This window comes from Loxodonta africana, unplaced genomic scaffold (genome assembly GCF_030014295.1).
Source record: "Loxodonta africana isolate mLoxAfr1 unplaced genomic scaffold, mLoxAfr1.hap2 scaffold_29, whole genome shotgun sequence".
NCBI classification, from domain to species: domain Eukaryota; kingdom Metazoa; phylum Chordata; class Mammalia; order Proboscidea; family Elephantidae; genus Loxodonta; species Loxodonta africana.
The window spans coordinates 1,655,566-1,666,629 of record NW_026975011.1 but is presented as its reverse complement, the minus strand read 5'-3'; the positions used below and the strand labels follow the sequence as shown (position 1 = coordinate 1,666,629).

At 37.7% G+C, this 11,064-nt stretch overlaps 1 pseudogene; it reads left to right on the top strand.

Annotated features, from left to right (window-relative positions):
• Positions 1-1,236: 1,236 nt before the first annotated feature.
• On the top strand, positions 1,237-10,206 carry LOC135229430 (olfactory receptor 2AK2-like; annotated as a pseudogene).
• Positions 10,207-11,064: the final 858 nt, after the last annotated feature.

Genomic DNA, 11,064 nt, shown 5'->3' with positions numbered 1-11,064 from the left:
TTCTTTTCTAGTGCACATGGAACATCCTCTAGAATAGACCACATATTAGGTCATAAAGCAAGTCTTAGCAGAATCTGAAACATTGTAATATTACAAAGCATCTTCTCTGACCATAAGGCCATAAAAGTGGCAATCAATAACAGAAAAAGCAGGGAAAAGAAATCAAACACTTGGAAACTGAACAATACCCTGCTCAAATAAGACTGGATTATAGAAGACATTAAGGATAAAATAAAGAAATGCATAGACTCCAATGAGAATGAAAACACTTCCTATCAGAACCTTTGGGACACAGCGAAAGTAATTCTCAGAGGTCAATTTATATCAATAAATGCACACATCCAAAAAGAATAAAGGGCCAAAATCAAAGAATTATCCCTACAACTTGAACGAATAGAAAGAGAGCAACAAAAGAACCCATCAGGCACCAAAAGAAAGCAAATAATAAAAATTAGAGCAGAACTGGATGAAATAGAAAACAGAAAAACAATTGAAAGAATTAAGCAGACCAAAAGCCGGTTCTTTGAAAAAATCTACAAAATTGATAAACCATTGGCCAAACTGACAAACAGAAAACGGGAGAGAAGAAAATAACCCGAATAAGACATGAGTTGGGTGATATTACAACAGACCCAACCAAAATTAAAAGAATCATATCAGATTACTACGAAAAATTGTACTCTAACAAATTTGAAAACCTAGCAGAAATGGATGAATTTCTAGAAACACACTACCTACTTAAACTAACACAAACAGAGGTAGAACAACTAAATAGACCCATAACAAAAGAAGAGATTGAAAAGGTAATCAAAAAACTTCTAACAAAAAAAAAAGTCCTGGTCCGGATGGCTTCACTACAGAGTTCTACCAAACTTTCAGAGAAGAGTTAACACCACTACTACTAAAGGTATTTCAGAGTGTAGAAAAGGACGGAATACTCTCAAACTCATTTTACGAAGCCAGCATATCCCTGATAGCAAAACCAGGGAAAGACACCACAGAAAAAGAAAATATAGACCTATATTCCTCATGAACACAGATGCAAAAATCCTCAACAAAATTCTAGCCAATAGAGTTCAACAACATATCCAAATAATACTACTAATAATAATTCACCAGTCAGCCCATGTCCATTGAGAGGTTTAAATTGTCTCATAAGGATGACAAAATTAGTTTGAACATTTGACTCTTTTCCACTAAATTTTTTCATTGTGAGTGATTGAAGCCTTGTTGTCTGAAGCAAAAAAAAAAAAAAAAAAAAAAGCAATCTTGCAAACTCATAGATTGGTAATGTTTCCTAAAATGCATTTCAAATTAAAGACTTCACAGTTTTGGATTTCTTTGTGAATTTATTTTTATGCCACCTTGTAGAAGTGTTAAGTAGATTGATTTTCATAATATAAACAGCTTTGTCTGTGACTTTTTAATACATATGACAAACAAATTTAATTTAACGTAAAGTTTTTTGGAAGACAGGCTCGATGTGTCTCTCTGATACTATGCCCAAGTGGGGTGACAGGAAGATCTTCCATGTAATTTTGAAGATCCATTTCCCAACTCCCTGTTTAATGTTTTATTTAAAAAAAAAAAAATTCTGGGAGAATGAAATGCATCTCTATATGAAAGATGATATCTCTCAATTGAAAAAAAAAATTTGAACTATTTTATATATGTAAAATAGTCTATATATCTACATATCCAGTGAAAAAAAAAGGAATATGCTTTTAAACCTAGTGGCTTATTTTTCAGCTTCAAAACCATGGCCTGCTGGAGGTAAACCAGTCTCATTCATAGTAATAACCATTAAGATTTCAAACAGCTCTTTCAGGCCACTAATTACTCCAAATTAAACCTAAAATATTATAATACCTTGAAGACTTTACTACAATCTAGGTAAAAAAAATGAATATACAACTAATCTCAGAAACACTATTTAAAGGAATTTGTTTTATTTGATATATTATGTAGAGTGAATTGTATTATTTTTCTTGCATGCCCATTTTCTTTGATTTGGGCAATTTCTGGGCTGGCTAGATTATCCACATTACATTTGAATGATTTCTACAAAAATGAATATCTTTTACCTGAGATTGATTTGGCCATATATTGATTTTAAATTTTCTCAGGACAGCAATCACAAAGGAGCAAGGTGAGTGATGTATCTTTGTAAAGTGAGAAAAAGGTAGGATTTGAAAGTCCAGTGCAACCCCTACTGGGCAGCATGGCCCTGGATGCATCACTTGTAGTCTTGATTGGAGTAGAGAAAAAGGTTCTTATTTTTGCCTTACCACTTTGCTTTATGCTTAGGGCATAGTCATATTCCACAAAATTATTGGAATGGTGAAAGGTTGCAAACCATGTAAAATATTTCAAGGAATACAAATTCGTAGTGAGAACCTTAAGCAGTTGCATTAAAATATTTTTTAAATTAAAATTTTATTTTAAGTGAAACATACACACATGCATAAAACCCAAAACCCACTGCCGTCGATTCTGACTCATAGTGACTCTATAGGACAGAGTAGAACTGCCTGACAGAGTTTCCAAAGAGGGCCTGGTAGATTCGAACTGCCGACCTCTTGGTCAGCAGCCGTAGCACTTAACCACTACGCCACCAGGGTTACCTACACATACATACATATGCATATATATTTCTCTATATAATGTGTAACTGTCTAGTTTTCATAACTGATTTTGAATACACGCATATTATCTCACCAAGTTAATATTTTTTAGTTCCCTTCTCCATTTTTATCATGGCCTCACCATTCCAAATTCCTCTTGTAGATTATATCACGTTTACTATATTTCTTTTTTTTTTACTATATTTCTATAAATTTTTTACACAATGAAAATTCCTAATGTGAAACTGTTCAAAAAAAAAAAAATCCCTTAGTTTATACCAACTTGGCTGACTATACCACTACCCATTGCCCTTGGCTGACTATAGATAACGTAAAAAATAAAATTTCTACTAGATTAAATTTGCATATGAACTCATAAGATTTATTTGCAACTCATGAATAGAAAGTTTCAGACAATAGCTTCCCAATTCATGAATAGAAAATATAGCTTATGAGCTCATATACAAATTAGATTAATCTTGTAGAAATATCATTTTCAACAGATCTAGTGATGGGGGTGGGATTAATGGTACATTTTGAGCTAGGTTAAGCCCAGCAGGCAAGTCCTAACTGATTAACTCATATTTTGGCTTCTGAGGTCAGGCATTTACAGAAAGAAGACTTTGTTAGATTTTGGTTTGCTGATCTGGGGCTTAGCATAAGTGACTGGATCTTGGACCAAGTATGAAAAAAAAAAAAAAAACCCACTGCCTTCAAGTGGATTCCGACTCACAGAGTAGAGCTGCCCCACAGAGTTTCCAAGGAGCGCCTGGCGGATTGGAACTGCCCACGCTTTGGTTAGCAGCGGTAGCACTTAACCACTCTACCGCCAGGGTTTCCTCTACACTTACAGATGTTATACAGAACCACCAATTTAATTCATTTATAAGAGCTAAAATATTTCTGACCCACAAATGTTAACATAACTTTTATTAAAATGTATAAGAAAAACAAAAAACAAACCCATTGCCGTTGAGTCGATTCCGATTCATAGCGACCCTAAAAGACAGAGTAAAACTGCCCCATAGAGTTTCCAAGGAGTGCCTGGCGGATTTGAACTGCAAACCTCTTTGTTAACAGCTGTTGCACTTAACCACTATGCCACCAGGGTTTCCATTACAATGTATAGCCAATACAAATTCAAAATTGAAAAATGGAGTCAAGAAACATTTTTTTAAAGAATATTATACCATGTTTAAACAACACTGCCATTCTAAATTATATATATATATAAATGAATTGAGTGAAAAATTTTTCACAACATGTAAACATGTCTCTAGTCTATCATCATGAAGATATTTACAAGGGGAGTAATAACTCATGTTGGAAAATCATCAAATGTTTTATTCCCATATTATATTTTTATTCTGTGATTAATTAAAAAAAAACTAATTTTATTTTATTTTTTCCAAGTGTCCATTGCTCAATAGACAACAATTCAGTGTATAGAAACAGGGAGAGACATAGTCACCCAAGGTGATTAAAGGAAATTCTACTGCATTTAATAATCATTTTTGTTTTCTCTCAATGGGCAATCAATGTTGTTACACGGAATTTTCGGATATGGTCTGCTTTATTTTGATTTAAGCCATTGTGATGGTTAAGACTGTGTGTCAGCTTGGCTGGGCCATGATTCTCAGTGTTCTGGCAGTTGTATAATATTGTGATCACTTTCCTGTTGAAATTTGGTATGTGATTAACCCCTTGATGGAATCCGCTGAGTGGTACTGGTGGGGGGGGGCCTGTGGCAGCTCACTGCCCCCTCAGCCTTCATCTCTCTGCCTTCCATCAGCCTACTTCCTTCCTGCTTGGCTTGCAAATGTTGTTGGCTTGTTTTGGACCCAGCCGCTGTCTCTTGCCTGACCTCTGGTTCTTGGGACTTGAGGTAGCAGCTGACCTGTCCATCTTGGGAATCGCAGATCCTCACAGCATGTGAGCAAGAGTCCTGCGCCCTGACCTGCCTATCTTGGGTTCACCAGCCCCTGCAGCTAAGTGATTCAGGAGAAATCTTGTGATCTTCCCTGCTGACTTGGAGATTACTTGACAGTCACAACCTGTGACCAGGATCCCTGCTCTCCAACCTTCTTATCTTCGGTTCACCAGCTTCTGCAGCTCCGTGAATTGGGAAAAGACTCTATCCTTATCCAAGGATTTGGGACATTCCAACCCCTACAATCGTGTGAACTGTTTCCTTAATATAAATCTCTCTCTATATATTTATAGGCATTACTGGTTTTGTTTCTCTAGAGAACCGAGCCCAAGACAGCCATGAAGACAGAAAATCAAAATTTTGGAGCAAAGTTTATACTTCTTGGCTTTTTCCAATATGGCCAAATGAACACTGTCCTCTTTTTTGCTATCACTGCCATCTTAGTGACTTTGGTGGGGGACATCGTACAGATCCACCTCATCCAACTGGACACCGGACTCCACATTTCCATGTACTTCCTCCTCAGTCAGCTCTCCTTCATTGACTTGATGTACATCTTCACGACAGTACCCAGGATGGCAGCAAACTTTCTGTCAAAAAGTAAGTCCATTACTTTTTTAGATTGTGAGATTCAAACATTTGTGTTTTTGACCCTTGGTGGAACTGAAGCTCTTCTTCTTGGTTTTATGTCTTATGATAGATATGTAGCCATCTGTTACCCTTTACACTATCCTGTGTTCATGAGCAAGACTATCTGTATGTCCATGGTCACATGTGCATGGGCCAGTAGTTCTATCAATGCTTTAATACGTACACTGTATGTATTTCAACTTCCTTTCTGTAGATCTCGGATCATTAACCACTTTTTCTGTGAAGTTCCATCTCTATTGCCTTTGATGTGTCAGAACACCTCCCAGTATGAGTATACCATCCTCTTTAGTGTCCTTATCATTCTGCTACTACCATTCATGGCCATTCTGGCTTCCTATGCCCAAGTACTTATTGTGGTGTACCAGATGAGCTCAGTAAAGGGTAGATGAAAGTCATCTCCACGTGTTCCTCTCACATGATTGTGGCAAGCCTGTTCTATGGGACCACCCTCTCCACCTATACAAGACCACACTCCTTGCATTACCCTGATGAAGGTAAAGTGGTGGCAGTGTTTTACAGCATCATTATACCTCTTCTGAACCCATTTAACTGCAGTCTGAGGAATAAGGAGGTCACGGGGGCCATTAGAAGAGTGCTGGGAAAATGAATATTTGCACAGAAAATATGACTTTTGGAACCCCTTATAGTTTGAGACTGAACAACATGATTTGATTAGTGTATTGTCTAGAGAGCTGTAAGCTACAAGAAGTGTTTAAAAAAATAAACGTAATGATGCTCTGGTTTATTCTCTTTTCAGAAATAACTAAAGCATTGTTATTAGAATTGGATGGATTTGCTGTGTAAAAGCTAGAGAATGGTTGCCATTATCAACTTTGTCTTCTAAAGCAATAGATTTACTCCCTGTCAACACAATACTCCCATGTCATAACAAATTGTAGTACCTTCTTTAATATTCTGAAATAAAATGCATATGAGATATAATTTATCATATAATACATAAAATCAAGAAAATATATATGATGACCCAACTATAACATAGAGCAAAATGAATACATCCACTTATTTATTCATTCATTGAACAAAGGTTTTAATCCTTTAACTGTGTATGTGACACTGTCATAGGCACTGGTGAAATGGGATGAAGCAAGATAAAACTGACATAAATCTCTGCTCTCATGGAGTTTAGATTTCATTGTTGGGAGAAAGACAATATATAAAATTAACTGGTAAATTTTGCAGTATATTGAAAAGTATTAATTGCATGAAGAGAAACTAAGTGAAAAATTGGAATAGGGAAAGCAAAGGATGTTAGCAATGTTAAGTAAAATAGAGAAGAGAGAGCCTTGAATATGACATTTGTCAAAAAATAAAAGGAGGGAGGGGGGCCAAGATGGCTGACTAGGTAGAAGCTACCCTGGATCCCTCTTGCAACAAAGACTCGGGAAAACAAGTGAATCGATCACATACATGACAATCTACGAACCCTGAACAACAAACACAGATTTAAAGAGTTGACCTGAGTGACAGAGACGGAGAACAAACAACCACGGGGAAGTAGCGACTGTTTTCGGAGCCTGGAGCCAGCGTCCCAATCAGGTAACCTTGGCGCCGGGCTTAGGACTGGGCTCAGGGAAGCTGAACATAACATCTCGTGATGGCGCAAACGGGGCACAGCCCTACCCCCCTGAACTGACACCGGGAGGGGGCCCAGCCAGTCCGTGGAGGCAGCACAGCGACGCGGCTGGCGGGAAGAGAAGTCTCCGGGAGGCAGCAACTGATTTTGGAGCCGGGAGTGCAGCATCCCAGCAGGGGAACCTTGACGCTGGGCTTTGGCCTGGCAGCAGGGGATCTGACCGCGGCTTCAGTGGGCCAGACCCTCGGGGGCAATCTCCACACAGCCAGCACACATAGGCGACACGCCCCTCGGGAATCTCAGATAAAATAGTCATCCCAAGCAAGATAAGCAACTTTGTCTATATTCCGGGGTGCTACTCTCTCCTGTTTTTCTTAACACTCCCCTCCCCTTCCCAGGCGGCTTCATTAACATTGGAATTCCCTGAGCCAGAGGGAGAATGGCTCCAGCTCCGCGGCTTTGCTTCCCCTCCCTTTTTTTTTTGGTCTTTTCCTAACCCATTCTTCTGGCCTGAGAGAAGCAATGACAAAAGACCCAGGGACCAAAAATCCTTCCCTAATTGGACTAAAAACACAGAACCAGCTCCAGCCGAACATATAGGATCCAAATCTTGGGCTTTCATCCTTACAGGGAACAAGGTGGCTGTTATAATGCAAAGGCAGTTCTGATAGGGATCTGACTGCATTTTTTTTTTAGCGGATTTACGGGAAAAACAAGTTTCCCAGGTCTGATATCTCTGCTTATTCAATAGAGCCCTAACTGACCCACAACAGGGAACTGAGGGCTGAAGCTCCTCCCAGACCACCTAGCCTCTAGCCTTAGGGGTCTAAGGAGGGTGACACCTACCAATCTATAGAGGTACTTGCATTGGGGGCCTAACGTACACCTACAGAGCCCTCCCACCAAAGTGCTTTAGGAATGGAGACACACCTACCTCACTGTCACTTCGGGGAACCTGTTAGCATCCTGCCCCACCTGGAGTGTGAAACCCAGCTGCTAATAGAATCTGGTGCACACAGCTATCACCACGACTTCTCGAGGTGGATAGGTGTTAGGGTGCAGCACACACTTGATGACCCAAAATCAGATTCTACTCAAGAATAGTGAATAGACTCAGGCATATATATCCGGCAACAGCCCAAACCAGCTGGGAATAGGACATAAGTAAGTCAAGGGCTACAACAAACAAGACAGCACAATCTAGTAGCCCATCCATGTATATTGAAAGAAAACAAAACAAGACTCAGTGAGCAAATATAGAATAAATCACTACGATATCTTTTTTTATATCTTAGTGATGGCTCAGAGACAGCAGTCAATATCAAACCACATAAAGACACAGACCATGACAGGTTCTACAAGCCCCCAAACAAAAGAATCAAAATCTTTCCCAAATGAAGATACACTCCTGGAATTATCAGATAAAGAATATAAAAAAACTAATTTACAGAATGCTTCAAGACATCAGGGATCACCTCAGAAATGAAATAAGGCACACTGCAGAAAAAACCAAGGAACACACTGATAAAACAGTTGAAGAACTCAAAAAGATTATTCAAGAACATAGTGGAAAAATTAATAAGTTGCAAGAATCCATAGAGAGACAGCATGCAGAAATCCAAAAGATTAACAATAAAATTACAGAATTAGACAACACAATAGGAAGTCAGAGGAGCAGACTCGAGCAATTAGAATGCAGACTGGGACATCTGGAGGACCAGGGAATTCACACCAACATAGCTGAAAAAAAAAATCAGAGAAAAGAATTTAAAAAAATGAAGAAACCCTAAGAATCATGTGGGACTCTATCAAGAAGGATAACTTGCGAGTGATTGGAGTCCCAGAACAGGGAGGGAGGACAGAAAACACAAAGAAAATAGTTGAAGATCTGCTGACAGAAAACTTCCCTGACATCATGAAAGATGAAAGGATGTCTATCCAAGATGCTCATCGAACCCCATTTAAGACTGATCCAAAAAGAAAAACACCAAGACATATTATCATCAAACTTGCCAAAACAAAAAATAAAGAGAAAATTTTCAAAGCAGCCAGGGAGAAAACAAAGGTCTCCTTCAAGGGAGAATCAATAAGAACAAGTTCAGACTACTAAGCAGAAACCATGCAGGCAAGAAGGCAATGGGATGACATATATAGAGCACTGAAGGAGAAAAACTGCCAGTCAAGGATCATATATCCAGCAAAACTCTCTCTGAAATATGAAGGTGAAATTAAGATATTTACAGACAAACACAGGTTTAGAGAATTTGCAAAAACCAAACCAAAGCTACAAGAAATACTAAAGGAAATTGTTTGGGCAGAAAGCCAATAATATCAGATACCAGCACAACACAAGGTCACAGAACAGAACATCCTGATTTCAATTCAAATAGGGAAATCACAGAAACAAATTAAGATTAATTAAAAAAAATGCTCAAAACAGGGAATCATTGAAGTCAATATGTAAAAGATCACAATAATCAAAAAGAGGGACTAAATACAGATGGCATAGAACTGCCATATGGAGAGGGATACAAGGCAATATAGGACAATACAAGTTAGGTTTTTACTTAGAAAAATAGGGGTAAATATTAAGGTAACCACAAAGAGGTATAACAACTCCATAACTCAAAATAAAAACCAAGAAAAACGTAACGACTCAACAAACATAAAGTCAAATACTATGAAAAATGAGGATCTCACAATTTACAAGGAAAAACGTCTCAGCACAAAAAAGTAAGAGGAAAAATGAAATTGTCAACAACACACATAAAAAGGCATCAAAATGACAACACTAAACACTCACTTATCTATAATTACGCTGAATGTAAATGGACTAAATGCACCAAAAAAGAGACACAGAGTCTCGGACTGGATAAAGAAACACGATCCGTCTATATGCTGCCTACAAGAGACACACCTTAGACTTAGAGACACAGAAAAACTAAAACTCAAAGGATGGAAAAAATATGTCAAGCAAACAATAAGCAAAAAAGAAGAGGAGTAGCAATATTAATTTCTACAAAATAGACTTTAAACTTAAATTCACCACAAAGGATAAAGAAGGACACTATATAATGATAAAAGGGACAATTGATCAGGAAGATATAACCATATTAAGTATTTATGCACCCAACGACAGGGCTGCAAGATACATAAATCAAATTTTAACAGAAATGAAAAGTGAGATAGACACCTCCACAATTATAGTAGGAGACTTCAACACACCACTTTCGGAGAAGGACAGGACATCCAGTAAGAAGCTCAATAGAGACACGGAAGACCTAATTACAACAATCAACCAAATTGACCTCATTGACTTATACAGAACTCTCCACCCAACTGCTGCAAAGTATACTTTTCTTTCTAGTGCACATGGAACACTCTCTAGAATAGATCACATACTAGGTCATAAAACAAATGTTTGCAGAATCCAAAATATCAAAATATTACAAAGCATCTTCTCAGACCACAAGGTCAAAAAGTAGAAATCAATAACAGAAAAACTAGGGAAAAGAAATCAAATACTTGGAAAGTGAACAATACCCTCCTGAAAAAAGACTGGGTTATAGAAGACATTAAGGAGGGAATAAGGAAATTCATAGAATGCAACGAGAATGAAAATACTTCCTATTAAAACCTCTGGGACACAGCAAAAGCAGTGCTCAGAGGCCAGTTTATATCGATAAATGCACAATACAAAAAGAAGAAAGAGCCAAAATCAGAGAACTGTCCCTACAACTTGAACAAACGGAAAGTGAGCAACAAAAGAATCCAGCAGGTACCAGAAGAAAACAAATAATAAATATTAGAGCTGAACTAAATGAATTAGAGAACAGAAAAACAATTGAAAGAATTAACAAAGCCAAAAGCTGGTTCTTTGAAAAAATTAACAAAATTGATAAACCATTGGCTAGACTGCTTACAGAAATACAGTATAGGAAACAAATAACCCGAATAAGAAACGAGAAGGGCCACATCACAACAGACCCAACTGAAAATAAAAGAATCATATCAGATTATTATGAAAAATTGTACTCTAACAAATTTGCAAACCTAGGAGAAATGGATGAATTCCTGGAAAAACACTACCAACCTAAACTAACACAATCAGAAGTAGAACAACTAAATAGACCCATAACAACAAAAGAGATTGAAACGGTAACCAAAAAACTCCCAGCAAAAAAAAGCCCTGGCCCAGATGGCTTTACTGCAGAGTTCTACCAAACTTTCAGAGAAGAGATAACACCACTACTACTAAAGGTATT